Here is a 14,857-nt window from a genome sequence, read left to right on the forward strand (position 1 = left end):
GCCTCTTGGGGTAACAAGGAACAGTGGTCACAAACTGACAGTAGATTTAGACTAGATATCAGGAAAAACTTCACGGTAAGGGTGGGCACAATTTGGAATGGGTTTCCAAGGGTGCTCTCCACTACCTTGGGGGTCTTTAAGAGAAGGTTGGATAAGCATCTGGTTGGGGTCATCTGACCCCAGCACTCTTTCCTGCCTAGATAGGGGGTCAGACTGGATGATCTGTTGACGTCCCTTCCGACCCAAGCATCTATGAATCTACGAATAAAGGTCAAGTGGGTCAGTGTCACCAACCACAACCATCAGTTGGCAGCCGCCCACAAGTCCATGCCCTTTATGTGACAGCTGGATCAGATCCTCGCACCCCAGGACCCAGGCTGGAGCCATGCCATGTATTCCAGCATGAGTGGCCTGCCCTAGCCTCCACTGCATAATGGCAACTGTGATGAGGTATCAGCGGGGGAGCGCCCCTCACGACACCAGAGTCTGTCTTGCCACGGTCCCCACCCCAGTGTTGTCCAGCAGCTCTGGCAGCCTGCCCTGCCAGCACCTGCCCCACCAGCTCTAGATGCACAGCCCTGCCCAGGAGGGCAGCCCAGTCATGGCACTGGTGGCCCTCAGCAGCTGCAGCTCCTTCCCGGAGGGAGCCTCTACCCAGGCAGCCAGGAACCATGCCCCTGCACCCCAGGACACTGTTGGGAGCCACATGTCACCACAGCCAATGGGTACAGACTCAGGCCACCAGGTATGCTTGCCACACCCACCTGGTAAGCCACGGGGGGGAGGGCACCCCCCCGCCTCTGCCCCTCCCCCTCCAACCTGCCTGGCCTGGCCAAACTCCCCCTGCCCCAGGAGTTGCTCCCACACAGCACGCAGGGAGGTGGGAGAAAGTGCAAAAGTTTACTGAGCAGCCTGTGCCCCCTCACCTAGGCAGGCACAGGCCTCTTACATGGAGAAAAGTGCCAGCGCCAGCAGTGATGTCCTTGGCTGTAGGGGCAGGGACATGTAGCACAGATGCAAGTACCTCTCCAGGTGATAGTGAATGTTGTAGGGCGGCATGGTCTTGCCCACTGCATCATCAAAGCACTGGTTCTCAGGTACACCTGGGGTACTATGGCAATAAGCAGGGCATAGTGAGTCAGGCACCCCTTGGTCTGCCCAAACAGCTCATCATGGTGCACTTGGGATGCTCTCTCACCAGGGGTAGGCTCATAGCACAGGGCTCTGGCACCCATCCCTGGTGCTCCCGCCAGCCAGCCCCCCACCCGGGCTCTACCTCATTGCTCACCATGGCTCCATGCAACCCTGGAGCAGGAGCCGCCAGCAGCAAGGCCAGCATTGCATGTAGGCCCTGCTGGCTCTGCCTGCTGGCTGTAGGATGGGGAGCCAACCATGTTGGTAAAGCAATGGCAAGCCCTGCACCTGCTGGCCTCAACGCAGGATGCACGCCTATGAGGCTGCAGCCAGAGGCTGGGGTACTGGGCATCTGTCCCTGGGGTGCACCACCTAGGCGCCCCCACCTCACTGCCCCCCACCTCGAGGGTGCACACAGAACACCCTATACATAGTCTGCATGGGGAAGAGGTTGCTTCATTGGTGATTGGTGGGGTGGTTGGTGGAGGGGCTCTGTGGTTTGGGGGGGACAGGGCCTGCTGTGGGGGAGAGAGGGGGGCAAGGGCTGTGTTACTGGGGAGGGAGGGAGGATGGGGATCTGTTTTTATGCAGGGGAATAAAGTGCTTTTCAGAAAACCATCTGTAGTGAGCGTGGTGTAGGGGGTGTGTGGTGCTGGGGTCTTGGGACAGCTGTCTAGGTGAACTACAGCAGATTGCAGCAGCAGGTGGTCTGCTAGTGCTTCTCTGGCTGCTGCGGCCAGGTGTGCAGCTCACCCAGGGCCTCAGTGGGGATGGGGGTGGGGCATTGCTGTCACTACTGCTGCAGCTAGCACTCCTGGTGCCAGGCATCCTCCGCTCTTTGTGCCTCCTCTACCCAGGCCTTGTGTAAGAGCTCCCCCCAGGCCTCACAAAAGTTATGCAGCACACGGGCTGCAACAATGACCCAGGGAATTTTGACCTCCATGACCTTGAGGCAGGCAGTGAGGATGCGCCAGTGTCCCTTTAGGCAGACAAAGGCACACTCCACCAGCAGGCAGTTCTGGCCCAGGCGCCTGTTGAAGTATGCCTGGCAGAGGCCCAGCTGGCTGGTGTAAGACTGCACAAGCCAAGGGAGGAGTGGGTAGGAGGGTCCCCAATGAGGAGGGACAGGACCTTCCTTCACTCAGCTGGAAGCCTTGCACCCCTGGTGCAAAGCACCCACTCTCCAACAGGGCTTGCAGGGCAGAGTTGCAGCACGGGAAGGTGCTGCCGCATGGTGCCTGCTGCTCTAGGTGTGAACAGAGCTGCATGAGGAGCTCCTGGAAGGTGGCCCAGGTCATTCGGAATGACTCTAGCCATTGCTTCTTGTCCCAGGTGTGCTGGATGACATGCAGCCACCAGTCCTGGCTGGTCAGGCAAGTCCACAGGTAGCGGGGCTGGAGCCCCAGGAACTCATGGACAGCACCAGTGTTGGCATCCAGGTGCATGTCATCAGCATCCATGTCGGTCCAGGCAGCAGCAGTGTGGTGGCAGGGGGCTTCAGACAGCAGAATGAGCTTGGCCACACAGCTGCACAGCACAGGGGCAGTCAGGGCCGAGACTGACCTGGGCCAGGTGATGGTCACCACTGCAGTGAAACATGGCAAGCAGGGTGGTGAGCAGGACCCCCAGTTGCAGCGATAATGTGGTAGGCACAAGCTGTAGCGATAGAGTTGCAGAGGGTTGTGCCAGCACTCTGAAGCCTGCTCTGAGCCAGAAAACCAGGTGGCCAGGGAGCAGGGCTGGCTTTTAAAGAGGGCCTCCAGATCCCTTTGCCTGATGTAGGGGCGTAGTGCAGAGTGGAGGAGGTTAGGAGCAGGCTACTGTCATGAGCAGCAAATCTGCTCCCAAATGGCCACATGTGTAGATGCCTACCCAGAGTGTGTTTCCTTTGCAATAAATGACGGCAGAATAAACCCATACAGCACTAATTGTACGTGCAGACATGCCCAGAGAGACAATTTTTCTTTTTGGGGTGTTAAAAGATGGTGGGGCAGGAGGGAAGGGAGGGCAGGGGTAGGGAGTCTTGTGATCAGAATAATATTTGGTTTAGTTACTTATAAAAACAAACAGACAAACAGAAATCAACCCCCAAACCCTAGAAGCTTTTTCTCTAAGCTTCTCTTGAAAAGAAAATATTTGTCTGATGTCCTGCTAAGATATTATTGATTACAGGGAGTAACAGAGCTTCTGGGTGACGCAAGGCTTGGAAAGCTGAGAATTCTTGACCTGATTTAAGTGCTGAGCACACACAAGGGAACAGGAGATACTGGTGTTCTGCACCTCTGACTACAAACTTTGCAAAGTAAAAGCGAACAGCTGTCTGTTGAGCAGCGGAGCAGGGTCCTCTGCATAACCAGGACAGATTTATACAGTCTGTTTTGAGTCACACGGAGGATAATTTGTAGCTGTTTATACTAGAGCTTTCTATAGCACCCATTTATACAGTTCCTAAGTTGTGTAAACATGCTCTGAAAATATAAGCTTCTTCCTATATCAGTTATTCCTTTCAGTTTTAAGTTCTTGCCAGCCTCTACTTTGCTGCATAGCTAATAAGGAGGTGGTATTCATATAAATCAATCATCCCCCACTCCAGCGCTCCAGACTGATCTCTTTTGAATTACAAAACACTAAATTTTGGTCACGTTTTATGTCAGAAGAATAATTCTGTCATTAGGCTGGACTCATGCCTATAAAATGGGGGCCAAGGCATGGCTGAAGGAAAGAGGACTTACTTGGAATCAGATTTAAATGGTTTCAGTCCTTCACCCCACCAGGCCATGCTGGTGCCCTTCACTCCTGACCCACAGCCCCCTGCTCCCCGCAGCCCTGATGGATGGTTTCCTCAGCTGCCCCCATCCTGACCGGGCCAGACCGTGGCATCTCCAACTGGTGCGGAAGAGTGAGTCTGGCCCCAGTGTGAGCAGGAAGGAAGAGGGGATGCCTGTGGCACCCCTGCCCTGGGCTGGGACTCCAGCATCATGCCAGGTGACCTGGCCATTCTCCCCCTCCCCAGCAGCGTCTCACAGATAGCCCCAACCTGCGATCAAAGGCACTGGCCCCGGTGCTGACAGCCTGGCCACAGAGCTCCCCATGGCCCTCGAAGAGCCCTTCCACCCCCTTCCCCTGCTGGAGGAGCAGGTGCCTGCCCCACACCCTTCTGGCCCTGCCACAGCCCCTGCACCCAGACAGATTCCCCCAGTGCTCACAGGCACCAGCCCCCCTCACATACACATCCTCTCTACAAACCCCTGCCACCCCCCACAATTCCCTGGACTATCCCCAAGCCCCACTCCGCATAGATTTGCCTGCATCTAGCTGCTGCGGCTGCTTTCACCACCATTCTTGGCTGCATGCCGGCCACATGTATGTGCATATGCATACGCATGTGGTGTCTCCTGCTTCCAATTACCATCCATGCACTCCTGGCACCGGAGCAGAGCAAACTCCCAGACGTTAGTTCAGATTTCAAAAAACTGCCTGGATGGAGACTGGAGGGTCCAAAATGAGGACATGTCTGGGAAAACTAGTATGATAATGCTAGTAAAATGTAGTCATTCTTTATGGTTAAGATATTCCTAGAGAGGGTGGATGTCCTGGGCTTTAGTCTTTGTTGGCAAGTTTATTTCTGTTTTGTAGCCAGCCACTGTGTAGTTCTGGGATCTGGAGCCAAATCCACAATTTTCCCTTCCCAAAGGAGTGGCCTGACCTGATAGGCTGGTAGTGGCCTAGTGGCTTTCTACCAGCACTACATTTTTTGTATTTATGCTCTCTCCCAGGGAGTGAGAGATGCTGCTTCAAATCCCCCCGTTTACCATTGCCGCACTTCCGCCTCTGTGCTCCCACAGCGCTGCTGTGCCCCCCTAGCTGTCAGGGACACACGTCGTTCATGGGTTGTAGGGTGAGAGAGGGAGTTAGTATCTTGCTGTCAAACTGCTAGTTATGTGTCCTAACAAATAAGTTATTGGGCAAACAGAAAGGGAGAGGATTTAGAAACACATTTACAAGCTATCTTCAAAAATGCATATAGTTATTGTGCGTCGAAAATGAACAGAGATGCCTAATGGATCAGTTTAGTAGATACCTAAACTCTTGGGAGAAATAGAAGTGTGGAAACATCTCTATGCTTTAACAGTTCCCACTGGCTAATTATAAGGATCTCCTGGCTTTCTGAGTCACCCTTAGGTGGTGCTTTAACATTGCCTATTCTCTGTGTGGGACACCTGAGCACCTGAAATCTCTCCATTGACTTATACTGATCCCAGATTGCTGAACAGGTTGTTTTGAAACTTACTTTTGGGACAGATGCCCCAAGGTCAGGAAGGACAATGCCCAAGTCAGGTCAACTACTGAGCCAATTTGATTCTGGCCATTGATGACTTCCTCTCAAATGCAGTTTTAGACTCAAGACACCCCTCCGTAGCTTTTGAGTGCCATCCAATTTCAAAAACTATTTTTTTTTCTGCGCTTACCTCTCTGCAGGGAGACCAGGAAGTCAGGCCAGAGGAGCAGCTGGCCAGGGAAAGTCTGACCCTGCCCCTATCTGCTTGTCCTTCAGAAGATCTCAGCACCCCAAGGTGCCAGGCACCCTGGTTGAGAATTACTGTTCTAAGGCATCCAAAGCATGGCCTGGATGCATCAGTATTGAGCTTGGTCAGAAATGACTGGCCTGTTTGTGCTGCAAGTGCCTAAGTTATAAAGGAAGAAAGAAACCTTTTAAAAATAGCATTGTGGGTGCTACTCAAGTCTTCCAGTTCCTGGTATAAACCTAGTTCAGAAAGCAGTCGAGCATATGCTTTAAATTAAAATAAGCATGCATTAAAGAGCTTTGCTGATTCAAAACTTCCAAATTAACCTTAAAACTTCCTGGCCTCTAGAAGTTGAATTCAGGGACATACTGTATATGCATAGTGTTTTGTTGAGGTCTTCAAACGGTGTCCCATTCAAAACGAACTGACAGTAAGCCAAGGAAAAAAATTAAAAGGCTCCATGTGGCCTGAGGAAGAGCAGAAAAATCAAAAAAAAATCTGTCTTCCATGAAAGACGAAGGTACCACCCAGAGCCCCACTCAGAGCCATGTCCAACTACATGTTTCTCCCGCACAAAAAGGAGCATTCAAAAATGTACTATATTACATTTTAAGGGAGCTGTTTTGGGCTCTTCCTGTCCCTGCTATACAGTTGTCTCTGATTAGCCCTACATGAGGCAACCTTGTTAGTGAAAGCCACTCCAGTATCAGGGACAGTCACAAACTGTATTTGCACACGTTTCTTTTCTCTTTTCCCTCAGATAATTTAATTTGTCCAGACTGGAGGAGGCCAGTCTACATGAGGCTAGAATCATGTACTGATGGTGGAATGTTGGGCTGTTCTAAACTAGCATAGATGGGTGAGGGCCTTACTATTATATACAAAGGATCCAAGGATTGTCATGGTACATGAAAATAGAAATCATTTTTGGGGATTTGGCAGAGAGGGGAAGATGAAAAGCTCCCCATCTGTGACCTGCATACATGTTTTTTGATTAGGTTTCTCTGCAACCTTTTCTTTTTCAACTCTGCAAAATACTTGAGGAATTGAAGTTAGATGTACTTTTATAGCAGCTTTATTTTTCAACCTCTCCTTATTAGTAGCACCCTCTTGAACTCACAGCAGAAGTGGGCTGTGCGGTGCCTCTTTTAGTCTTGCAGGTTCCTTTCTGACTCCCCCACCCCACCGATTGGCAGAGGGGCCCCGCCATTTGCTTTTGGTCAGTAGGGAGGCGAAAACCACGGTTTAAAATATGGCACCATTTTTGCCTCCTGGACAGTCAGCAACAAGCAGCAAGGCTACCAGGACCCCTCAGCCGAACAGCAATGAGAGAACCTGCAAGATTTATGGAGCCATTGCGCAGCCCACTTCTGCCGTAAATTCAGTAGGATTCTACTTATTAGAAACTGGCATAGAACATTACAATATACCTTTTGTACTGCTTAATAAGTTATAATTGCAGAGGAATTGATAGTATGGGAAGAAACTGAGTGTAGTTGATGACACTTTTTTTGGTTATTTATATAGGTATTTGCCTGGCACCTTAACATCAAAATAAAAGACAACAATTACTGTCACTAAAAGACTGATCCTGAAAAATTGGTATGGGACTCTTCCTATGCATACATTTAACCAGAAGTCTATTTGTAGAACCAGGACTTCTGAAAATTAGGTTTTTTATTTTATACACTTGAATATGGATTTTTATGCTTAACTTCAGAACTCAAATCTGAAAAGCTTATGCTTAAGTGTGGGGCTTCCCCCAATAAATGAGTCCAGGGAACTGTGCATGAGCCCTGCACAACAGAGACAGGCTGGCCTGGCGTCGCTCTTTGCCACCATACGCAGCTCCCAGAACTGGCTGGCGGTTCACGCCACCAGACAGCTGCACCTGCACGGGCCACAAGCACTCCAAGGGCCTGGCACCTGCTGCTGCTGCCACCAGCAGGGACTGTGTGCCATGGAGGGGGCAGTTGGGGGGCTCCCCATACCCATCCATCCTACCTCAGACCCCACACCCTGCCCACCCAAGCGCTGTGCTCTCACCATCCCACTGGGTGCAGGCTCCACACTCCCATCAGCCCCAGCCCCATGCTCTGCGCTCCCACCCAGCTGCAGCTTCCCTTCCTGTTACCCAGATCCAGCACTGCAGCAGGAACACAAGGTAGAGCTGCTGGGGCCAGGAAAGCCAAGCAGATCCCCCAGCGGTTGTAGCAGTGGCAGCAGTGGCCCCACCTGGAAGCTGTGCATGCTGGCTGGGGCCCTCCCACTCACGGGGGTGGGAGTGAAGCATATGGGTTGGGTGGGGTACAATTAATTGGTGGGCACCCATGGGCCAGATGAAATCACTTGGTGGGCAAGATCTGGCCTGTGGGCTATATTTTGCCCACCCCTGTCCTAGACTATAACTGTTGGACCATCCTTCTTCTATGCTGGAAGGGTGTAGTATGAGATACACTGTAATCTTCCATTTTCTTTCCAATACCTAAAATAAAATTCTACCTACAAATTTATATATGAAGATTTCAGTGAAAATAACAATCCAATGTTCTTATTTTATGTTGGTGGAAACTCAGAGTCACATCATTTGGAATTGCAGCCTTTTGATGCCAGGGCAATATTGTTCAGTAAGAGTCAGTGAGAAGTAAGGATGTGAAATAAGAATTTGGCCCTGAGATTGTTAGTGACTGTTGAGCAGTTACATCTGTCAGAGATAAAGCATGGAAGGTAGGGTGAAATAAAGGAGTAAAATATGGCTATGACTGTAAATTAACCTGAATTTATAATTTTATGGTGTCACATGTATCACATTTAGGGCTCAGTTGTACCTTCACCTGTAGATCACATCTTGCGGAGTGAAGGAATGAATTGTCTCCAGGCCAGCATCTTTTCTGTGCCTCAAACACTACAAAAGATGTCCCATGGAGTTGGCAATCTAAATGGGGAGTTGATGTTAAAAGTTCAGTGGATCATCGAAGAGTGGGTAAAGCAGGCAGTAGAAAACCGCTTCTATAAGGAAGCAATACAGGCTACAAAATTTTGGCTGTATCACTCCAATAGAACCACACTTCCAAGGCTGTGGGAAAAACTGGAGGTATAAGGTCAACAGAGGTATGGATTTCTGCCAGTTTCCCCAATGGGATCTATGCAGGTCCCTGAAGCCCCACAGAGTTTGAGGTGTAGTCCTCTAATCTATTCCATAATAAATCTTTTTGAGGAAGGCCTTGAGGAAGGCTCCCAGAAATGTCCTTTCCACGTAAACCCCTTTATGGGTTTTCCTGAAAAGGGGGTGATCACGACCTTAATAAGATTCAGATGACTTTGAAAAGAAGTCACTGTTGAAGTATACTTGTATTCAACAAAATCAATAACGCTGCATTTAGGCGATGATTTCCATAGCAACTGACTTTCATAACACAAATCCAGAATTATATGGTATAACAATTGGAGAATCAAGCGGAAGAAGATGGAGTAGGATGAAGCACAATCCTTCACAGAATATTCCCTTAGGCTATTGAGTATAATATCCCAAAGTGAACCAGTGGCTAAAAGTCACAATGGAATCTCTTGTTTGGTTATTAACTCTTTTTGAGAGTTAATAAGGGCTATTAATAATATTACTTATTCATTGTGATACATGTCTCGGCAGACTAGAGGCATGTTTCATAAACATAAGGAGTATGCTGACTAACTCTGAACTGGATAGGTCTTACATCATAAATAACATCACTGGTTTCAGTGAGATCGCTCACATCAAAAATTAAGTACATGCATATATGTCTTTGCAGTATCAGAACCTAAATTAAATGGACAACAATATAAGAGTCCCATACAGCAAAGTCGAGGAAGAGAATGAAAAACAGGAAGAACAACACAAAAGCAAGATTGCAAATGGGAGTGTATTATTGACAAGAATTCTAACTTTCTGTATTGTTTCATTAATTCTTTAATTTAATTTTGTTTGCAAAATGATCATACACATGAAAGGTACCAAATGGTGCCTGAGTTGCAATTTCATTATCAAGTTTGCAAATAGGATTCTTCATCTTGTAACAGAGCACCGTAAGGTGAGTGAATTAATTTAAAATTCAATATAATCTGAACACACCAGCTTTATAGGAAAAAGAAGCTAAGGGTATGTCTCTCTTTGTTTTACATACTTTCTTGTAATGTGTAACTTTTAAACGTGCCACTGGAGGGCTCACTGAGTTCATATTAAACAATGAAAAGGTCTTTAGAAGCCAGTGCTCCTAGTTTTTGCCACAGGTTATATCAAGTGATATAACTGGAGAATAATAGAGTTTTTGCAGATAATTTCTGTGCATGTTGTCCTTTGATATTACGGGCATGGGCAGAGAGGATATATATTTTCAATTCAAAGAATATCATTATGTTATTAATACCAGTGTTATATGTAGTAACATTTCCAAGGGTTTGGATGTTAGGAGGATCTAAATGTCACAGAAATAACAGTAAGGACTACATTGCCTGTTTCTTGCAGAGAATGTGACAGATTTCCTAATCCCCTCAGATGGCAGTGGTTTGCCATCCATGGAAAGTCACCTCAAATTTAGCAGATTTGCCCTCTCCTAACTCTGACTGAGATGCTAATATCAGCTTGTGCTCAATAACAAGTCAGGCCTTAGAAACTGGGCCATTGCTGAAAATATGAATTCTGTCTGCACGGAGCCCTTTCACAGGATTGAGGACAAACACATTATATCTCACTATAAAAGTTTTTCCTGGCAGTTTTTACATATTTAACTACGTCTGCTTCAGTTAAAGGGATTTTTTGTTTTTGAAAGTAGTGAGAAGAATTGCAACTTCACTGAATCTGATTTAGTTTCATCCTGTTATTGCATGCTTAATTCATTCGTAACAGCTTGTGTTCTTGCTGTTTAAGCCTTTCTGGTATTTGTAGACTATCATTATGTCTCCAGTTTAATAAACTGAGCCAAAGCAATCATATTTCCTTTTTTTAATCTATGCCCCTAGTTATTTTTATTCTTCTGTAATTTCCCTCCATCTTATCTTTTTCTGGTAATAGTGTGTCCTGAACTAAATGTGGATTTCCAGATATGGTTATATGAGGGCTGTGTAGAAAGGTGCCATTTTTTATGCTATTGTGCTTGTATAATACCACAAAAAATCTTTTTGCTGTCCTATATCTTCATCTGATTTGCAGTCCTCTGTCACTCTGTGGTTATTTTCAGCATTGCTCATTTCTAGGTGTCTTTATCATGAGGAGCACGTTTGAATTCTCTTTGCTAGGATATTGGGATTCTTTCCCATGATATTGTGTCTTGTATTTTTCAGGTTAAATCTCCCATTTTCCCTGCCCAAATTTCTTAGCTTTCTAAATCCCTTGTGGTTCCTTGCCTTGTTTTAGATGCTAAAGCTGTCTGTCATCTGTTATAAGAGAAATACGGAACCTTGACTTTATATCTTGGAAGGTAAAACTCATTTTGTTCACTTTTAAAATGCATGTGTTTTAAATCCCCCAGCAGTTCACTCACATCTTCATAACAACCAGTCTCCTAGAAGGCAGTGCAGAGTGGCACCTTAAGGACTAACTCAGGGGTATCAAACTTATCACATGTACAGGGCTCTTAGTGGGCCTGATCTGGTGCAGGGCAGTGGCAGCAGCTGTGGTGGAAGAGGCAGTGGCTGTAGCAGCAGGGATCTCATCCACTGAGGCTCAGAGGCTCTGAATTCTGTGGCAGGCCACTGCTCTCCCACAGCCTCCCCTCCAAATGCCGTAGCCTGATTGGTCAGATGGAGTAGCTCCATGGGTCAGATGTTTGACACTCCTGGACTAATTCATAGAGGCATAAGATTTTATAAGCAACAGCTTGCTTTGGCGGATGCACAGCTCTGAGCAAGCTGTTGCTTATGAAAGTCTATACCTCTCTAGGTTAGTCTGTAAGGTGCCACTATGTTTTGCCTTCACCTGACTTCAGAATAATGTGGCTAATTACCTCTCAGTCTAATCACCTCATCTCCTCAGTGGTGATGAGTTGGGGGTGCACGAGGGTACATGTGCACCCCCTGAGAGCACTAGTGCACCCCCAGACAGCAGCTTTCCCAGGCAGGTGGGGCAGGCGAGAGCACTGGTGCCACCCCTGAGAGTGCCAGCCAGGAAGTGTGCCAGGAGAAGCGGTCCCCCCATAGCCAATCCTGCTGACCTGGAAGTGCCAGCAGTGTGCTGCTGCCAGTTGAGGGTTGGTGGGATTTGCCACAGGGAGCCCCCCCCGGTCTGTGGAATTGGCTGCAAACTGCCTGCAAGGGGGCCCCACTCCCCCAGCCTGCGGGATCGGCCACAGGGGGATGCCCCCCCAGCCTCTAACTGTCCGGTGGGGAGGCAAGTGCCCCCCCTAACTCAGGAGGCACCAGTCACCCATGCATCATATAGTCACAAATTCACCCAAAGCTTACCTAGGGCTTCAACCTTCTCTTATCTACTCATTTTGAATACAGTTTACCTCTAATCACTCATTCTAGAACGTCTCCATCAGGTGTAAATCTGCATAAGTCTATGGAAGTAAGTGGTGCTATGTGGATTCATACTAACTGAGCGTGTCTACACAAGATATTTACTACAGAGTTGACTAGTTAGCTCTGCAGTAAATGTCTTGCATCTATATCTGCAGGGCTATTAGTCAGGAGTAAACTAATTGACTGCAGCAGGATAGTACTTGTAAATACATGCACTATCTTGCTGCAGATTGTTTCACTTTGCAGCAGTGCACATGTCGATACTGATGCAGCTGGCTGGAGCACAGGAGTGTTTCAGAGCGGGGGCTGCCTGCTGGCTAGCCACACACTGAAGCATCCTTGTGCCCTAGCCAACCCCTCCACAGCACATTGAGCCAGGTCAGAGCACCCTTGGGCTAGAAGGCTGACCCCTTGGACCTCTTGCCAGGCAGAGCTGGTCTGACCTGACTCAAAGTGTTACACTCCTATGTGCACATGTAAATGTGGCACCTGGGAAGCAATACATTCCACTGCAATAAATGCCAGAGTTTATGGCATTGACTTAAGTGCACATGTAGACTGTCCCACTGAGGATCTGTTCCAGTATCATGGGGGCCAGTTATTTCCCAAAAAGCAGTGGGAGGGAAGTAGGCACAGCTACTATATGCCCTGTTCTCTGGCAAGTCTGGGTCAGGAATCAAGTTTGAGTTCTTTCTTACTGGAAATTGTTTCTGAAATGATGAATCAAAGGATATTGCTTTTGAAATGTCACTAATTTTTTTTAATGATTTTTAATTCCTAATGCTAGTTGGTTGACACATTTCTTGATGCAATTGTCTTGATATGTTGCCACTAATTGGTGTTCAGGGGTATTATTAGATTATTAGCATTCTCTGTATTTATATAGGGAGAACTTATAACCAACTGTGTATAGACTCTACTACTTTTTTCTTTTTTTTCTATCTTAAGGAATCTGTTAATGTATAAAAATAATAAAATATTAAAGAGGAAATGTTAGTGTTCAAATAAAATCAGATAAGGATAGAGAAGAATAGTAATATTTTAAATCCCTATAGTAGAATGAATTCTATCAACTTTACAATACAGAGCAGTGTCTCTCTCTCTTTGTCTGGGACATATAGGAGAGTACTTGTTCTAAGGAGACATCTGGTTGAAGTTGTACTTGTTGGCAGTCATCTAGTGAAGAACATCAGGATGTATATTAAACCTCTGTGTGAATAAAATAGGGAAATGCATACTTCAGAAACCATAGGAAACTGTTCAGTTTGCTTGATAGGTATTAAAACTTAATGCTTTTGTCTTGTTTTTAGCAACACATCAGTAGAGTTGTCATGGATACTGAGTTGGGCCCTGGTTTTGCCAACTTGCAGATGTGTTGAAAAATATGTTTTTCTTGCTCCATTGCTAGTATCACCCTAAGCCTATGGGCTTGAGCCAAAGTCGATTAAAGTAAATAGCTTTAGTTCAAGCTGTATGTGAGCAACCCAGTGATTGTAAAGTTGTTATTGTATAGTAATTCCTAGAGATGTTCTTAGTTTTACCTTATTGTCTTCCACATTTTGAAAACTGGTATTTGTTATGTAATTTACTTTTTTTTTTTGTTATGAGGGTTTATAAAGGATGGGGCATTCTGTAACACTGAAACATCCCAAACTTAAGTTTATGTCTGGTTAACTCCCTGCAATTTACCCCTTCCCCTGTTCTCCCATTCATCCTATGGTGAACTGTGGTCATTAAAGAAAGTAGGTCATCCTGAAATTTCAACAGCAAAGGCTGCGAAAGTAGAGGGAGACAAAGTATATCAGGATTAACCAGCACTTTTATGACTTGAGGTTTTTTCCCCTTCTGCTTTTCTGAAAATGTACCTTATGCTATAGCTCTTATCCAGCCATAGGACTACATTTCCTTAGGGCTGCCTTTGGGAAAATAAAGACATCTATTATTCCTGTGAGTAGTCTTTGTATCAGAAGTGGAATACAAAGAATAAGACATAGAATAAGAGCAGGCTCAACAAGTGTTGTTGTAAACAGCTGAAGGATATGCAGTCTGGCTTTCTGATCTTTTCAGAGCTGAAATGTGTAGCAGCATACTGATATTTATAAGACTTGATAACCGTGTACTTAAAGTATAAATCTATCCATATATAGGAAGTATGATACGTACTTTTGGTATCAGCTTAGTGAATATTCATGTATATATGTTAATTTTCTTTGTTTTAGACTACTAAATCAGTGAGACTTCATTGCCCACATCTTATGAATCTTGCCTCCTTATCTTTCCCTGGCAGCATTATTTCAACTTTCAGCAATAGCCAATGACTTTAACAGTAAAGAAAATATTAGGAGAGATTGTTGAAAACATTGGCTTGATTCTCTCTGAAGATACTAGCATGACTTAAATTTTGTTTGTACGTTTTCTGGAATTTTAGACTCAGTGGGTTATCATCATTGTGTATTACCCAATACCCATTTGATGGTGGGGAGCAGGAATTTGCACTGTTTTTACATGTTAATAAGATATCTGGTTTGGTTACAATTGAATTGTAGTATTATTGAGAATTTATTTATTTTTTTCACTAAAGTACAACATCACTATTTGGTCTCACGGCTTAAAAAAGGATTTTGTTCTTATCAAGCGTAGGGTCTAGATAACATTTAATTTTAATGTCAGTTCTTAGAGCTGTCTTTGGAAACATCTGTCAG

This window comes from Crocodylus siamensis, chromosome 3 (assembly GCF_052110815.1).
Source record: "Crocodylus siamensis isolate JL-2025a chromosome 3, ASM5211081v1, whole genome shotgun sequence".
Lineage (NCBI taxonomy): Eukaryota > Metazoa > Chordata > Crocodylia > Crocodylidae > Crocodylus > Crocodylus siamensis.